The sequence below is a fragment of the Homalodisca vitripennis genome, unplaced genomic scaffold (assembly GCF_021130785.1).
Source record: "Homalodisca vitripennis isolate AUS2020 unplaced genomic scaffold, UT_GWSS_2.1 ScUCBcl_4721;HRSCAF=11072, whole genome shotgun sequence".
Classification (NCBI taxonomy): Eukaryota; Metazoa; Arthropoda; class Insecta; order Hemiptera; family Cicadellidae; genus Homalodisca; species Homalodisca vitripennis.
The window spans coordinates 39,714-59,159 of record NW_025780836.1 but is presented as its reverse complement, the minus strand read 5'-3'; the positions used below and the strand labels follow the sequence as shown (position 1 = coordinate 59,159).

Sequence of the window (19,446 nt, the reverse complement as noted above, 5' to 3'; positions counted from 1 at the left end):
CATTCCTTTTACAGGGAATATGAAAGAAAGTTAAGCAGTATATCAGAGGGAAGCCTAACCCTTGGGGACTTAAAAAACTTTGTTATTTGTGGACCAAAATGGACTGGCCTATGATTATTTACTGTACCAGAGCAAAAACCACTGAAATTGACTACAATATGAAAAAACTTTGTATCGGTGCAGCCGTAGTACTAAAACTATGTGAAGGCATACAAAAAGAAGGTCATAAACTGATTTCTGATAATTATTTCACATCTTACAACATGTTGCAAATCTTGAAGAGTCGTCAGATTTTTGCAGGCGGTACAGCTAGAGTAAACAGGTTTTTAACCCCCCATTATCAAATAATAAGGAAATGGCAGCTCATGGAGGGGATATGCTGAGGAAGTTGTAAAGTGAAGACGGAGATGTAGTTTTGTGCAAATGGCAAGATAAGCGTTGTGTTTTGATTGGCCTCGAATTTCTTATCTATTGGGGAGACAGACACTGTAAAAAGATGGAATAAGAAGGAGAAACGCCAAATAGATGTACCTAGACCTGAAATAATTAAAGAATATAATTTGTCTATGGGTGGCGTTGATCTATTTAATAGACTTATCAGCTTTTACAGGATAAACGTAAGGTCACGTAAATGGCCTTTGAGAATGATTTTTCATGGAGTTGACATGGCTATGACAAATGCTTGGTTGGAGTATAAAATGGACTGCATAACACTGAATATCCCCAAAAAGAAATAATGGATCTACTTGAATTTCGTTCAGACGTCTCTAGAGCACTTGTAACTGTTGGCAAGACTGTTAAGACAAGAAAAAGAGGTAGACCAACACTTGATGAAGAGGAGGGTGACACGAGAGTACGAAGAGGACGCAACGAAGTTCGACCTACCAATGAAGTAATATATGATACTGTTGACCATCTCCCTCAACATGATGACAATAGTGAACCAACAAGGTGAAGACAAAAGAATTGTGGAAAATTTCGTTCCCATTGGTACTGCCACAAATGTCAAGTACATTTATGTCTAACAAAGGCCAGAAACTGTTTTGCTAGTTTTCACAATAAATGCAAACTTGAGAATTTGTAGAAATGATAAATGGTTTACTATTGAAAAAATAACTCTTGTCATTCTTTTTTCCCTTTATAACAAAACCGTATCATGTGCAGTTTTCAGGACCCATTGTACACTACCATGTACATTTGATAACACAGCTGATAAGAGAGGAGTTGTTTGATTCTATTCAAAAACCAAACTATTAGTGCATAAAATAATGACATTTTAATGCATTAATATTTTTTTAATTATTTGAATATAATTCAGGTCTTAACTGAGTCAAAATTTTATGTACCGTACATTATAGTGTACACCGGGTCTGAGGAGGTTAAAACATATTTGACAGCATTGAATCCAAATGGAATACGAGTTTACAAAATTTAATCGATTACAGTGTGTGTTATTTGAAAAACAACCGAAAGTACAAACGTCATGCCTTTCTCGCCTACATTCAGAGGTAGCCTATAGTCTCCTATTTCTAATATAATAAAAACACTTCACATCGTGCTATATCATATTTTATTTTAATACTCTATAAAACTTCAGTCTCCTTATGTTACACAAGGCCAGCGTCCTTTGCCATTCCGTAGAATATCGTTGACGGTGAATTCAGAAGGTTTTTTGGTGAATCGAACTCTTTAATTAGACCTTTATCCAGCACCAAAACTCTGTAACAAAGTGAGAGATTATCAGTCTACAAATTAATAAGTAAAGAAATAAAAGTCTGCAAGATTTACAGAATAATTTTTTGTATTACTTCAATATTAATAATATATTTCTATGTTCTTTTTACTCAGTAAACTACAAACCGAGAAAAAAATGGGAACACAATTTTTAGGAGGACGATAATTCTGGAAAGACTCCCTAACCCCATATGTAGCATGGGCGAATTACCCGGCTCCACACAGCTTCTGAAGATCTTATGGTAATCCTGTTAAACTCATTAAATTTCATATACAAGCTCTTATATTTGTTCTTTTAAACAAACGAGTTGTGAGAACCAAAATTCCAAGCCAAAAACTCTATCTGAGAGACCTTATTCAGAACTAAGCGATCAAGAATAAAACAAACTACGTAACTGCCCTTACGACTATAAACTTGGACAAGGGGTCAACCCCAAACGTATCGGATAGTAAAGTATCGAAAGGTTGCCAGAGGTGATGGCTAAGATCAGTATCTCAAACATCATCTTCCAGGTTTAGTAATTTCCAACTTACCTCTCAGGATTTCGTTATGTTCCTTTGTTTGATGTTTGTTTTTGACGATGGATGAAGAAAGGAAACAGAGTTTTTCCGGAAATTTATTCAGAGTTATATTTAGTTGGCCGGTGATTGCAGACCTATTGTGACCTGTATTCTGTAGTTCAGTCTTAATAATTAGTTTTTAGCTTTTATTAAGTGCATGTTTTAGAGTTAGTGAGCAAGGAATAAACACACAAAATAGCTGTTGTGGTTGTGGTTGGATGTGTGGTACTTATACGTGTCACAACGCTCTGGTATGTTTGTGTTTACTTTAAACTAGATTGTAGCTATGCATTAGGTTAGTTATTCGCCTGAAGAATAAATCAGATTGCAGATCTCGACAGGTAGTGTTTAATGATTGTATTGCATTACTAAACGATGGAAATGTGCGGAAAAAATCCTGTTTCCTTCTTGGTGGTATTTAATCATCTGCTCTTTAGACTTTAGTTCACATTCTTAAATATCTTTCTTGGCGAAGGTTGGCTCAATAAATCCAGTCTGTGAGATAAAGAACTCGTCTTTTAATATTTTATAGTTGAAATCTGTATGTACGCATAGTCTAGTCATTGCGGGTAATGGACTTGACCAATCTTTCGGAATAGAGAGGCCTCCAATCATCCAGTCCTTGGTAGTATTGAGTCTGTGAGCTTCTTCTTTGTGTACTAATTTAATGGCTTTCCATCTCCATATATAGTAACCTCCAACTCTCTTATTGTAGTACAAGATATTACTCAACCTCTGACTACCAGCAAATTTACAGCCCCAGATTTCTGCTGATGGATTGGACCAGATCAACAGTTTTCAAGATAATTTTCACCTCACCTATCAAGATATTACATGTCTAATCATGATGTGTTCTAGAGCCAACACTGTCCAGTTCGACAATTCCGCTAATGACATAGTCATTTCCATAGTCTGCACCAAAAAGAGTAAAGGGACCCCCAACTCATATACGGGAACTGATGATAATATTAAACCTGTGAGTTATATTTAGGACTTAGAGAATCTAGCGCATGACAGCACGGAATAGATAATACGTATCCAAATGTATTAACCTCCTACTCACCTGTCGGAATCCATGATGGTGTTGAGCCTATGTGCGATAGTCAGCACAGTGCAGTCCCGGAATTCTTTGCGGATTGTTGCCTGAATCAGGTCATCAGTCTCCAGGTCTATTGCTGCAGTTGCCTCGTCCAGAATCAGAACTTTCGTCTTGCGCAGAACGGCTCTAGCTAGACAAATCAACTGTCGCTGTCCAACACTGCAACATCACGTTGATAGTCAAAGCGAATAATACAAGCCTTTTCAATGTATGATTATAATAAAATACAGGCAGTTACATAATGTTTGTTAACAACTACTGACTGCTCTTTAGTAAAATAGATAATCTTACATACTGAACTATTTCACCTTCCACGATTTTAATGCTAGTAGAGCATGTAGAATGTCATTTTTTTAATAACAATCCTGCTTAATTTTACGGCATTTAATACCTAAAAACAAAAACTACAGATATTAAAAAGTAATATAATTTTACACCATACCATACATTACTAGGATGGACGATTTACATTCAATACATGTATGTAGGATTACTGAAAATATTAATCAAACCAATTGAGGTTATTTTAATATTTATTGATTTACACATCACCTATTAATTTTTCTTTCTATCACTATCTCTATGCAAATTTCCAAGTTTGTGAACATTGCAATTTTTAACAGAACTTCTGGTTACTCCTAAACATAAAAATACAACTAGTATATATTTCACCTCAAGTTTTCCCCACTCTCGGAGATGGTGTGCTGCAAGCCCAGACTCAGTGTTTTAGTAAATTCGCTGAGATGAGCCAACTCCAGAGCTCGCCATACGTCTGAGTCGCTGTACATCTCAAACGGGTCCAGGTTCATGCGAAGTGTTCCAGAAAACAGCATGGGATCCTGGAATTCAGTACAAAAACTATTCTTTATGTTTGGTATAGAATTGTTTTTCCACACTCAGAAGTTATACATTTTTTCGGCGCAGTCATATAAACACAGTTGAATACAATAACTATTATGCATCTAATTACTTAAAAATACAACAAAGTGCTAACAAATAATCAGACAGATTCCTCTCATTCAGTGCCTCTCAAAGAGATTAAATAAGTGTTTAAAGTAACCAGATATAAAAAAGACCCAACGATTAAGTCTTCTGAGCTTAATGACATTTTAATTTGTTGTTGACTATGACTTAATGTTTTGATAGTTTTGATTTTCTTCTAGAGGCTATTAAAAAATTTTGGGTCTATGCAAACAGTTTTGTTATTAAAAATGTTCAGTGTAAAAGTTTTGCTTCTTAACTTTTGTTTATGATCTCATAACAATATTAAATTATAATATATATATATATATATATATATATATATATATATAATATATATATATATATATATATAAAGTGTTAGGATGATATTTGGCTGATAGATCTCACTACAACTACTAAACTCTCCAGTTAACACCTTCACTGTAATACGAGACACGTGTCGACTTTAGGACACGCAGAATATTAGTGATTTGCGTCTGCGCAGTCATTGTGTTAAACTATGATATCTATGTAGTTATGTCGTATGCCGTTAAACAACTCACAAGTATTAAACCTGCTAAATTGTATATTTCTACGTGTACGTTAACGAATTATAAAACCAACCTGAGGAATGATTGTCAGTCTGGATCGGAGATCGCCCAACCCAATCTTGGAGATATCGAGTCCATCTATGAGGATGTGTCCTCCTGCTGCCTCGATTATACGGAACAGACAGAGGGTCAGAGACGACTTGCCGGCTCCAGTGCGGCCAACTATCCCAATCTGGAGAAAGAAATCTTTCTTATCATGCTTTTGGAGTAAAACACCATCTGAACCATAGAGAACGTGCCTAATAACATTCCTAGCCACAATCATCGTTCCGAACCCCAATCATCATTCCGAGCCCAAATCATCATTCCTAGCCACCATCACGTTTCGTTCTCTAATCATCATTTCGAGCCACAATCATTGTTCCGTGCCCTAATCATCATTCCGAGCCACAACCATCGTTCCGAGCCCAAATCATCATTCCTAGCCAAAATCATCGTTCCGAACCCAAATCATCATTCCGAACCACAATCATCGTTCCGAGTCCAAATCATCATTCCGTGCCCCAATCATCATTCTGAGCCACAATCATCATTCCGAACAAAAATAGCTATGTTTTTGGTGTCATAGTAATATAACATTCAGGTTCTCTGGTAGCCCCAATATAGGTAAATTAATTGGATCATATTTTCCACTACACCAACACTTTTGTGCTATACAGTCAACAACACATTTCCTAAGATACATCATGTTAATCTGGTACATTGCAATAGGTAAATGTAATTGCACAAAAAATCGCAGAAGTATATTAAAATTTACAAAAATTTTTATATAAGACTTGAAAATATAAATCACACATTTTAAAGCATAGCGAAATCAATCCTAAATTTTAAAAGTTTGTTACCTTTTCGCCGCCGGAGACAGTGAAGGAGATCCCCTTCAACACCAGCTCTAGACCTTCTCTGTACCTGACCTGATAGTCCTGGAACTGTACCACACCCTGGTTGGGCCACTCAGGATTCGGTCTGGGCTGTACTTCCAGGCTGCTTCCTATGAAACAAGTCTAATCTGTAATCTAGTTTACAACTATCGTGTTGTAGAAACTTCTATAGTTGCAATATGTGGGTTATGATTGGAGTTAGGTACTAAAAGGTTTGCCAGACTGCTTAATACAGTGTACGTAGAGCCACACTAACAGGTCATGAACAGTTATGTATTCTAGTCGATGATCCAAAGTTACTTGAATACAATACAATTATAATACAATAATTTTTAATACAGTTTAATACTTGCAAAACTACAACACCCCAACAGTCCCCTCCATAGTAAACTAGACCTATCGACCAACCCCCTCGACATTTGCGATTATGATATTCTGTTCTTGAACATATATTGATTTGTCTAAAATGTAGGGACGTCTGTTTTGCTGTATAGGTCCCATAAGTGGGTATAAATTAGCCATCACTAAACCTTGCTGGAGTCACTTATGCGTTGTCCAAGTCTGTACTTTGGTTAATCCATGACGGAATTTTGGTTGCTAGTTTATTACTCTCCTTCGAAAGTTTTTGCCTACAGGCATTAATACATTTTCATTTCTTCCTAATCATAATTAATATAGCGTTACGAAACAATGGAAGTGCATTATGTACAAACCTACCTGTTGGACTTCGGCGTACTCCTTTATCCTCTCAACTGAAACTATATTTGTTTCAACTTCAGCTGCAAACCTTACAGCCACGTTCAGCATAGCAGTAATCTGATACAAGAACAACCATATTACGAACTTCCCAGGATAATTATTTAATACTAAACATTTTAAAGATATTTAATCGACGTAATTTTTTTTTTATTTCATGATTAGAACACTGTAATCTGAAACGAGGTAATAAATGTTAAGTTACTACAGCAAAAGGGATGTTTGAACAGCTAATTATGCAGAGAGAGGGAGGAGGGGCAAATAGAGGAGGGATAGAGGAGGAGGGAGGGGGATAGAGGGGAAAGGGGGAGAGGAGAGGAGGGAGAGAAGAGCGAGGGGGAAAGAGGGAGAGAGAGACTTATTTTACTCAATGGCCTTTTTTCAAAACAAGATGAACTTGTTTCTGTATTATATAGTAAGTCGTATTTAACAGTCTAACACACTGATGTGCTTAAAAAATGAGCGTGTCACTACAGGGGAAATGAATCGTTGGTGAGTTAAAAGCTGTCTGAGCGTGAGTTTTATTTACTTGGTGGAGAATGAGTACTTGGAATGATGGACGCGGATCAAAGAGACTATCTAAATAAATTTAGTGATATCAACATATCATATCATGCAACATATTTGTTATAACTGATGATCAGACAATTTGAAATGAATTATTATTCTATCGAATTCAAAATATTACTAAACTAAACTAATACTATTAAAGACTAGCACGTGGGTCGTGTTATTGTACGTGAGAGTCTGTCAGTATATGCGGTAATTCATGATAAAAGGTCCTAGAAATTTTGACCCTTAGTTATGGAACCTTCTAAACTATATCAAGTGTGCGCATGGGTGTGTGGCATCACTCAACCGTTTAACAGTTCTAAGCTGCGCTCGCTAGTTGTACGACACTCCGCTCGGCGCTACTCACCGGTCACTCGTGGCGTGTGTTTCTATCGTTAGCCGCTGGATGGCACATACGTCGAGGAATTGGAAACGAAAGTTTATCTTCTCAGAAGGTTCCATAATCAACGGTTGTACTTGCACAGGTTCCTCTTGGTGCAATGAAAAACTTTGTTGATTTTAGTCACAAAACGTAAAAAGGCAGTCAATCCGTCTGTCTGTTCATCTGTGCATTCATTCCTTACTTATGATCTATTGAGTCCTTCGACACTCCGTTGTTATCGATTATTTTCTAAAAAGTTATTTCTTTTATTTTAATCCAAGTTCTTTTAAAACCGTGTACAGTAAGAAGATATGATTTTTTTCTATTCCGAAAGAGAAATTATTATTATTATTTAGGACTTACCACTAATTATTATTTACGTTATGTATCACTGAATGATTTGGTACAAATATATTTTAAAGGGTGCGGAAGTACTCTCAATCAACCCAATATTAACATGTTTATTATGGTTTTTGCGCACAAACCTGTAAAGCATAACTAACGGAGAGGCCCACAATGCCAGAGTCCAATGAATCTCTTCCTAACACAGCGAAGAGAGCAGCAAAGAAAATTAAAATATTACCGACCGTTTCTAAGCGGATTCCAAGCCACCTGAAACAATAAAGGTCCATAAAAACATTAAATTTGTGAAGTAAACAATACACCTGAGTAAATTTATAATTTTACATAGAATGTTCAAGTTTTCAATGATAAAATTACACTTGCTTAAATACTCTATGAATATATTTGTTTCAGTTTTATCTGAATGTTACAGTGTAATATATTCAGGTACTTGCCTGGTGAAGTATCACGCATAAATTTACACTTTCTAGTAAAATATTTCATTTCTGATACAACTCTGTCTACAAACTTTGCTAAAATTCAGAACATATACAATTACTATAAACATCTGAGTACCTACTAAAAACAAAAGTGAAACAAAGCCATGGATGAACTTTATGGTATCCTGCTTCTTTTGCTTGGTAATAATATGCTAAAACAGTAATTAAAGCATTTATAAACCTTAATCACACCAGGAGTCTTCAGTCTGTGAAATTATTAAACATTTCACAGACACAAAATGTTGAATTTTACAGTAAAATAGTTAATTATTATTTCTTCATTTTTTATAAAATAAAGGAAAGTCACGTGCTCAAAGCCATTATTAAAAACTCTTTCTAGATCAGTCTGAAAGCCGGGAGTATATGATCAGTCTGAAACACAGATGTATGAATTTGCCTGTACCAGCACACCATGCTGGATTTGACACTATACATAAACTCATACTACATTTTCAAACGCTGCAGCATAAATTTTACTCTTCTTATGATGAGGTGGTATCCAAATTTGGGCTACAACAAAATATAATACTACTACTAATGGACTATTAATGAGGAAATGATTTGTATGATTTTTAGATAAGCCACGAACAACAGCAACTGACTACATGCCATTGACTAATATTATGAAGATTACAACATATTAGTTTCAAGGTTTACGCAATTATCTGGAATTTAATGATCTTGGTTAATGATGAAGAAACATTCTAAATTTATATTCAATTTTATATTTGTTAACCCGTTTTTCTGGCACTATTTTCTTAACAATTTTATTTTTCACTTTCCTTCCCCACAAGCTGTACGTGATAAAATTACCTGTTCGCGATTAAGCTGGGATATAGACACACAGTGTTCACGTCAACTCTTTCCTCCAAGGTTTGCATGAATCTGTTCTCCACTCCGTATGCTCTTATTGAAGAGGCGCCTGCAATATTAAGAAAACCTCTTATTACACGTAATAACTTATTATAGCACAGTAACTGCGCTGAAGCATATACGAAAAGAAAGAAAATTATCACCCTATATAAATACGTACCAGACACGGTTTCACTGAAGTGGGAATATATCGGAGATCGGGAAACCGCTTCCACTCTCTTCAGCTGCCGGGATGTTGTTAGATACAAACTCTGTAATCAAACATATCATTGTTAGTTTTATTGCAGTTAAATTTTTTTTAATCTTGTGCCTTAAATTTCATCATCTTATTATTTTAAAGAAAATGCTTTTACTAACTCCATCTTGAATCTTTACGAGTGAACTTTACCTCAAACAAAACATATCCAATATCTGTAAAAATAATGTTAAAAACTACAGATATAGTTACACCATTGAAAATGCTTCAAAAATAAAACTACACTGACGTAATTACTAACACAATGCAATTGCGAATAACAGTGCAAAATAACAGTAAAATGAAGTCTGACTTCAAGGTCATGTAGATTATGTATAATAAGCAATGAAGTACAAATACTAAATAGACTAGCAAAACATTTATTGGTAAAAAATGGGATATAGTGAATGTTTCTGCAAGTTCCTGTTTTTGTCCTGAGAGTCATTTCTTAGTAATATATTTTACAAAAAGTCATTCAGTATTCATCAATATATTTTATTGCAGATATGATTATTGTGTGCAATTCATAATTTTATTACTCTTCTTCGCAATTTTAAACATAAAAAGTACAATTACAGAGGTTACACATGTGCATGTTGATGTGATCGTCATTGGCATCTAATTTATACCAAATTCCAATCTAGAAAGAAAAACAATCTTTTAGAAATTCAACCCCTTTATCTTTCGGTTTTATTCATTCATTTAGATTTCAACTATCCCATTACGGAATTATCAAAAAAAAATAATACCGTGCTTGTATTGTATTAACAATTTGCATTTATGATTTATAAATGAGATACATGTATGGACCTAAAATAGATCTCTGGGGGACACCATACTTTTACTAATGGAGAATTTCATTTTAATGCTATTGCTAATAGTTTGCTTATTTATATGTTTCCAGATTGATCTGGTACTTCACATTTCTAATAGTGAATCTATCAGAAATAAATTCTGCCATTAGTTCAATAGCAAATAAATGTTTCATGGAAATGCATAATATTCTTCACTGACCTGAACAAAATAGTAAAGCAGCCCAATAGGTAGGATGACTGCGGCAAAATATTGGAGTAGACCAAACAATTACTGCTATGGTTCCTATAACCTGTAAATCAGTTCAAACTTTTATTTGTATCGTTATTATGTTTTCTTCTACTAACTGCTCATTTAGTTCCAATATCCAAACTGTAGTGAAGTATTAGCAATTTGCAATTAACAATATATTGATATACAGAAATAAAATAATTATGCTCATAGTATATTAAACGTTTAAGTGAATGGCATTTTCATATAAACCATTTTCTGTCATAAAGCAATGTAATGGAAGATGTATATAAATTAATTCATTCTCCTAGAACAAAAATATTTTTAAACTCTTGTGAATTTTCGTATTTGTTAACGTTCTACTTTAGAAAAACATAAGGTATAAACGTTTAAAAAAAATAGAAATATAGTATACGTTAACAAGACAAATATAAACTTAAGAAAGATTATTGAACTAATCCCGATATAGTCATTAGGATACAGAAAAATCAGTTAAACGATAGTAGATCACTAACAATAGAATCGTATATTGATAGTATCTTACCGTACAAAATCCTGTCATTGTTTGTGTTATGGTTAATGGCAGTACACTATCAACCAAGTCGACATCTTTGCCAAAACGGTTGACAAGTCTTCCATTCGGAGTAGTATCAAAGAAAACTCATCGGAGCTCGCAGAATGTTACTTAACATGGAGAGGTGTAGATTGCGAGATGCCATTACACTGCCAAATGCCAGAGCAAAGGACCCCAATATTACCAGGATCACTGAAACATTAGAGTTCGTAAAATGTTATTTAACATAGAGAGGTGTAGATTGCGAGATGCCATTACACTGCCAAATGCCAGAGCAAAGGACCCCAATATTACCAGGATCACTGAAACATTAGAGTTCGTAAAATGTTATTTAACATGGAGAGGTTTAGATTACTAGATGCCAATACACTGTTAAATGTCAGAGCCAAGGATCCCAATATTACCAGGATCACTGAAACATCCATCGAAACTCGTGGAATGTTATTTAACATGCAGAGGTGTATATTACGAGATGCCATTACACTGCCAAATACCACAGCACAGGACACAAATACTAAAAGTATCACTGAAATATCAGAGCTTACTGAATTTTGTTCCATGGAAATGTGGAGCTATGCAATATACTATTACAATGTCATGTATCAAAGTCAGACGCACATGTCACAGTACATTTTGCTCTCATACAGGATACGTAACACAAATATTTTTTTAATGAAATTTAAGTTTTTTTATACATCCTATATTAACAAGTACTACATTACACTATTGCGATATAACAATGCTTCAAAGCTTGTACAACTATGTATTACGAAGATGCTGTATACTGTGACGTGTAGATGCAACTGAAAATGAAACACACATCCAATAAGTATATGCAAGCTCACACTGTGTAATCTTCCACTGCATAGTAATCCACACGCGTTAACAATTTACATAAGGACATGTCTAACGTAGTTAAGGTGCCGACAGGAACTGGCCGACTGTACAAAGTTTTGTTCAATAGATTGTCACTAGGAATGGTGTTGTATTTTTTAGACCCGATATCATTGCGTCGCTTGATGAAAGGCTGTAATGTAGTGAAACCATAATACAATGTCGTTACTTTTACCCCTTACCACACCGTTCCAGGCGAGCCGCATATGCATGTACTAGGTTGTTTACAAGTCACAGTGAATAATGCCTGACGCTGTACCTCATCACCGGCAGGAGTATGCCTTCAACTACTGACTGTTTCTTCAGAAACAAAAGTGATTTTTTTTCTCGTTGGTTGCAGTATTTTATTTTGTTCTTTCTCGTTGGTTGCAGTATTTTATTTTGTTCATATAGGCTAATGAATGAACAATTGGCTTTGTATTTTGTTGTAATCGTTATATATAAAGTAACACTTCGCATTTGTAATATACTTATGTTGTTAGGTAGGAACACTGTTTTAGTCGTAGATAAATAGTTACAGGATTTAATATTCATTCAATATATAATAGATAATAGCGGTTAAACGAAACATTTTTCGACCTATATTTATAGAACTTTTTTTCCTTAAATGATGAATAATAATCACGCACAGAAGTTTGTGACACCCTTTTGTGAACACCCTCTATATTATAATTCAAGTCAAAATAACTATATAACAACTGCGAAATGTTATTATATGTCTACATTTTTATAACTATACAGGGATTTTCTGTTATTTGACCTTACATATTTTCAACAGATGTAATGGTTTTAATATTAAAGAAAATAACACAATTATTTTTTTTTCCTCTTATCTACTCAAACCTATGTACCAATTTAGATGCCATAGTTTAAATAGCTCTAGATATATTTATTTCTTTATAAAAATAGCGGCTAGCGGCTAAACGACACATTTCATGACCTATATTTATAGGATATGTTTTTCTTGAAATGATTAATATCTCCCACAGAAGTTTGTGAACACCTGTATACATCTGCGTAAATTAAACAACAAACGGTGTATTTTTTTTATACAAATTGTTAGTATGAGGCTTTATTAGGCTACAAAGTATTGAATAAAGCTTGAGAGTCTTGCTTTCTATACATTGTCACTATTCGAAGAGCTTTGGCTGGGATTAATTAGGGATACAACACTTACATTCCTATTCTTAAAATACCAGTTAGACGAGTTGCTCACCTTGGCTGAAACCAACAGCAGCATAGATCCCAAGGTAAGAATTACGCTTGTCGGTAACCTGGACTCCATCGACAGCCGCCGAGTCGTCCGACGTCCACTCAGAGAGCCAGATGCTGGCCATGATGTTGGCGACCTGGGAGAGCAACTGGAAGGATATGGAGGTCAGGCCGAGGAATAGCCCTACAGCCTTCAAATAGTGAATGTACAACGCTCCACTTCACCTATGCATAGAAAAAAACGTATTTTAAACTTCGCGTGGATATATTTTATCAGCTAACATCTTTAGATTGTATCAGGTTTCATACAATTTTTAAAACTTCTTATGTACTATAAATAAAACAGAACGACAAAATATTATATAAAAGTACAATAAAAAATCAAAGCTGTACAAAGTATCTTTATGAAATTCATTAAGAAAACGTGGTTATTCCATGAACATGCTTAAAAAATATATATTATTAAAGTCTCATTTGAAACCCATGTAAAAAACTTTCAATGGAAATATTTTATTGTATAAAATTTTAAAGGTTTAAACAATCTTAGTCGGAATTTAACCCTTTTTATAACATGAATGCATTAATATACACCATCCTTTTTAGCCCAAAACTAGGGTAATAGTTTCAAATTTTGAAAATTTCAAATAGCATTATAGGTAATGTTGTACATCATTTTCAAAGGTCTTTAAGGTCTGAAAATTTGTTACAAACTTTCCGATATATCTTAAGTCTTGTCCAAAAGACCAAATTATTTCTTTGAGTTTTTTTTATTTTTACTGTGGTATTTTTGTATTAGAATTTGGTAATATATTTTTTACGTTAAAAAGCACGAGTTAAGCTTTTGAACGGAATATCGTTTGAACGTTTTTTCAAGTTTTTCTTACAGCACTAACATTTTCAAATTTTAAAAACTGAAGCCCCGTGTCAAAAACATAGAAATTATAGTATAAGCCATGCTTCATATTAAACTAAAGGTAATTAAAAAAGAAACATATTTTAATTTTAAGCTTTATTTATAACTTACACGTTATTTGAACAAGCATTATTCTTAGTAATTTGAAATAGCAATTAGTGAAACTACAATGTAATTTAGTGAAATATGTATGATAACCTCGTAATATACTATAAAATGCTATTTACAAAAATCTCTCCACTGTGATAAGCTTTGAAGTCCTATATTCGGGATAGAGAAGTAGGTATTCACACGAAATCCATTATTGTGTTTTAAACGTTATTAAAAACTTTAAAAAAGCTGATCGACAATAATACTTATATTACGACAGCATACTTTTTAATGTACGAGGAATGTAACCATTTTATCAAGTCACTGCCAACTGTATAGTTTGTTGGTTCTTGACTATTTCTGCGGTTCTTGGCTGTAACCACAAGGAAAACATTCCAAGTCACGATTATCAGAAATCGATAAAGATATAAAATAATAACTATGTTACCGGACAAACCACAAAGCAACTAAGAAAAGTAATACTAATTAATAAAAATAACTAAAATCTATACTTCTACTTTTGTATCCATATCATACTAACACTGCCAGTTTCCGCTTTTTCCGCTTGAATCAACTTATCAATCTGGTTCGTGATTGGCCTGGACATCAAACTTGACTGAATCTCTGCGACTGAAAATAAATGCATATATGATACATAGACGCATATCAATGTATTTGACAAAATAATTACTTATTATAGTAAATTGTAACTTAGTGTGCACATTACTAAAAATAAGTTCTATTTCATATCCACAAACCGCTCTATTTTTAGTATTGTATATCATCTTTGATTGTGTTTGTTACATACGTCTTTCATACGGACAAGATGTGCTGAGTGAGGTCTGGGGGGATTATTTCAGTTAGTTCTGAGGTCCGACACTAGGGCAGCGCCACTTTGATTGTTCCTGTCCAAATATTTACTACCTAAGTTATTTGTGCCTCTCACTTCACAGATGGCCGTCAGAGAGCTCATTTTTGTAATAGTGTAGTATTTATTCATATCGAAATTATAATTAAAAAGCTATATTCAAAAAATAAAAAACTGTATTAAAAAATGTATATTGAAAACATAGTTTATAAAATAAAAGCAGATTACATGAATACAACGAAATCGAATCTGTATTATGCAATTATTTACTCACTATACTAGTATGGTATTGAGATATACCAGATTCAACGCCCACCTTCAAATTAACATTTATTAAAGAGACAAGTGATGTCTTTCACCTTAAAAACCAATGCAATTATATTTTTGAAAAATGTATTAATATTTACTTGCATTTATATCAATCAATTTATATGCATCCCAGGATCCGCCCAGTACTTATGCAAAGTTTATTCGCTTACTGTACGTGATTTTGCTTAGCTTATTTACTACTGGGATGCTACTAGCTACCATGAAGCTTAATTGCACTTCTTCTATATTAGTTTTTGGTATTTAAGAGTTATATCTGTTATCGTACCTTCCTGCCGAGGAGTTGGATTTAACAGAGTCAGTAACGCTTCTCCTGCTGATTTGTCTTTGAATCTTCTGTTTTAAAACCTTATCTTCTTCAATCAACTCCTCCATTTCTGTTAACAAATATTGAATTAATGTATTTGAAATCTTAAAATAATATCCTGAAGTTTTCAATAGTGGCGCAACTTTGACAATCATGTTATTTACTCCACACACTGAATTTTGTCAATGGCTCAGTGTAGTGGATACGCGGTTATCGCGAAATAACCGAATCAAGCAACGTCGAGCGTGGCTGCTGCTTGGATGGGTGACCGCTGCTGAGCAATCACATCCTTGCAAGCAAGCTGCATGCCCGGCCATTGGTGGTGGTTCGGAAGTCATTGATCCCCAGGTGAAGTGTTATAGAGGGCTCCTTAGCCCTAATTTTGCACTAGGCATTTTTAAACATTCTATTTTGAATTTTGAATTTGTTGTCATAGCAGTGTGAAGCGTATAAACATACAAATTCTAACGATGCATAGCCTTTTTATACAACAAACAGATGTTTAGAGTTTTTTTTAGCTTCTTGACACAACTGTGTGTATGATTATTAGAATGTTTTAAGAAATTAGTACTGATAATGGTCTGATTTTACAAAAGTGAACGTTAACAAACAGTAACCTTGTTTTTAACGTACATTGTCAAGTATTGATTTACAGTCCATATGGTGATTATGTTTTCGATTTTAAAAATAACATGCGATTATAATCTGGCATGTTATTTTGAATTGGCTAAAATGCACATCAGTCTCATAATTTATTTTATTGTTAATTAACAAGTTCATTGTGATCCCTTATTTGTCTTCTAATCTAATCCTTTATCCCCACAGTTCCGCTAAATTCATCTACTTACTCCACTGTATAACAGCTTGTTAGAACATTATTTTTAATACAGTAAGAGTAAGTCCTCGCACCAATAGCTGCAAATATTGTACTTATAATGTAAAATTGCTGATTCAGTGCCATTAACAAAGATTAAAATAAAGGGGTAAAATTATAGTAAAACTAATCTCCTTGAAACACAAAATACAATTGATATCTTGGAAGATCCGCGCATGAAAATACTGCCACTGTCTATATTACTGATGATAAATAGAATTTTACTTTTTTTCTCTGATCAACACAATTAAAAGCCTTTCATAAATCAAACACGATTTGTAGCCTCATGCGGTCGGTGGCATTACTATCATACAGAGTTTTATTGTTCACACCGCGTCGAAATATTGCTTATAGAATAAAGTTCTTGAAAACTGCCAGACAGAAATCAGCACCGCTGTATTATACGTATTCAAGTTATACAAAATCATTGTAAGAAATTTTGTTCAGTGCGGTTTAAACCGGAAAACCCAGGTGTAAGTGAATGTTAAAACAACTATGTACACTGCTGACAATCAACTACATCATCACTACGCGAAGGGATCTTTTTCTGTCATAGAATCGATGTTAATAAAAAAAATTATTTAACCTACTTAAAGCCATTATGACAGAAAATCAAAATATGAAATTGCAACATTATCTCAATGCCTTTAGGGCATTCTAGTAAAACATTTATATTAACCTAAAATCCGCGTTTTCTATGGGTCAGAAACTGTAAAGCAAACAATGGTGACTACCACCAGGGAAGACCTGTCACTAACGGCAACGAGAAAGGTTATGTCTTGTTCATTATCACTGATACAGAATTCAAGCCCAGTTTTTTCTTGTCTAGTAAAATAGATGCAAGCCTTTGTAAAATAGATAGACTCAAATTAGGATTTTTGATACCTATCCACAGTATAGATCGTTATATTATAGGACTACATATATAAGTAAATATGGAACTATATCTTTCAAACAGATCCCCATCATAAGTACTGACAGTACTGCTACTTCACCAATAATTGGTACATAAATTAGAAAAAATGTGTCTAGATGTGACTCCCAATATCCTTTAAAAATATTATATTACTTGCGAAATCCTTACTGGTAATATAATATTTTATACCTTCAAAGGAAAACATACAAAATTGGAAATCAATGTGAGAAGAAGTCCCTGACACAGTAAGCAGTTAGTTACCAACTTACTAGTGAACGGCACGTGTACGAGAGGTAGGACACATTCACACTTTCAGTGGAAGCGCAGTCATAACGCAAGATCTGAAATTGCTTGTAAGAGTAAATAGAATAAATGACAATATTCTAAATTAACGTGCGGTCTAAGAATATGACATAACCGATAGAGCTGTGTTAGCCAATCACCTGCGTCCAGTTCGCCGTGTTCACTTTCTGCGATGTGGTGCACCAGAAAGTCGGAGAACTCCCCTCTCTTAGCCAACAACTCCTTGAATGTCCCCATCTCCGAGATCTCTCCCACCTTCATCACCCACAATGACGTCTACTTGGTGTAGGAATGTCACTCCATGAGTCACCAACACACGGGTCTGCCGAATGAAAAGTAAATAAAAATACTGTTTAACCCCATTGTTCTAATGACACTGGCAATCAGAATCGGTTTAGTAAGTACAGGATTTTTATTTTCAAACTTTCTTTATGTATTTTTAAACTTTTAAATATCCTTGTTTCGTTTATTGGATATTTGGACCTAGAACTTAGAACAAATTTACTTTTGCATGTTGATTAGGTAAGAGCAAATTAATATTGAGCAGGAGCCCGATACGGGCTCTATTCTCAATATTCTTATTCCAAATCACTAAAAATAATTGTGTACACAATTGTGAACATCACTTGTAAAGTTATTAGAATGCATCTGTGGAAAGGGTAAAAAAACCAATGGCTTAAATAATGTCTTTTCTTCAAGTATTCATAGTTCTTTTCTGAACAAGCTTTAAAATTAATTTTGAGGTTCGTACTGTGGATGAGAAGGATGAGAAATTAGGATCCTTACAAAGTTACCCTTACAAAACCCACTGTGAGTCGTCATAGTAGTTCAAAATAAACTATAAATAAATCTCTTTCAAAATGTTTATAAACTTTAAATATTTATTATTTAAAAACACTGTTTTAGGGGATGTTTTTATATTAGAACGTCATTCCATTTGCTATTGATGTTATACGAAATGAATATTGAAAAGAAAATGATGTGAGAACTATAAAGATAATAATTATAGAAAATTAAATTAATTATTTTTGAATTAGATAATTTTTAACAGATTTTAATTCTAAATCAAACAATATTACAGCCAGTAGTAAGATCATCTAGACACAAAGATCACACAGTATCCCCTCATTTTTATTATATCTCCCAATGACAATTCAATTGTCAATAACTGAAAGGCTTCACTGAATTGTTCCGCTCTCTAATAACGTTTGGGCTGGAAAACAAAGTTCATCCAAATTCTGCTGTCGTAACGAGTTGCAATCTACATTTTGTTGATTCATCAGCCTACTTGAACGTTTAAATACATAAGTTAAATAAATATTAAATAAGTTAAAATTAAAAATATAAGTTTGTTTAAATCTCTACAGTTTACTTTAAACTATAATGGGTACTATGGTGTTATAAGGAGGCAGCTCTCTCCCTAACTACTAATTGTTATTACGCGATATAATTATGTTTAGATTTATGATAATTAAGATTTATGATATTATATTAGTTTTATGATAATCTTGTCAAAACCTTAAAGAGCGCTCACGTGAACAGAGCTTAAATCTAAGAACTATCTAGAGGAATGCTTTCCTTTTTTCGCCAAAAACTGTTTCGCCACTTATGGCCAAGAACTTTCCCGACCTCAGATCA

The 19,446-nt window shown here is 33.9% G+C and overlaps 1 pseudogene; it reads right to left on the bottom strand.

Moving 5' to 3' along the window:
• Nucleotides 1-1,553: 1,553 nt before the first annotated feature.
• The window catches only part of LOC124373043, a 35,691-nt pseudogene continuing 17,798 nt past the window's right edge, over nt 1,554-19,446 (bottom strand).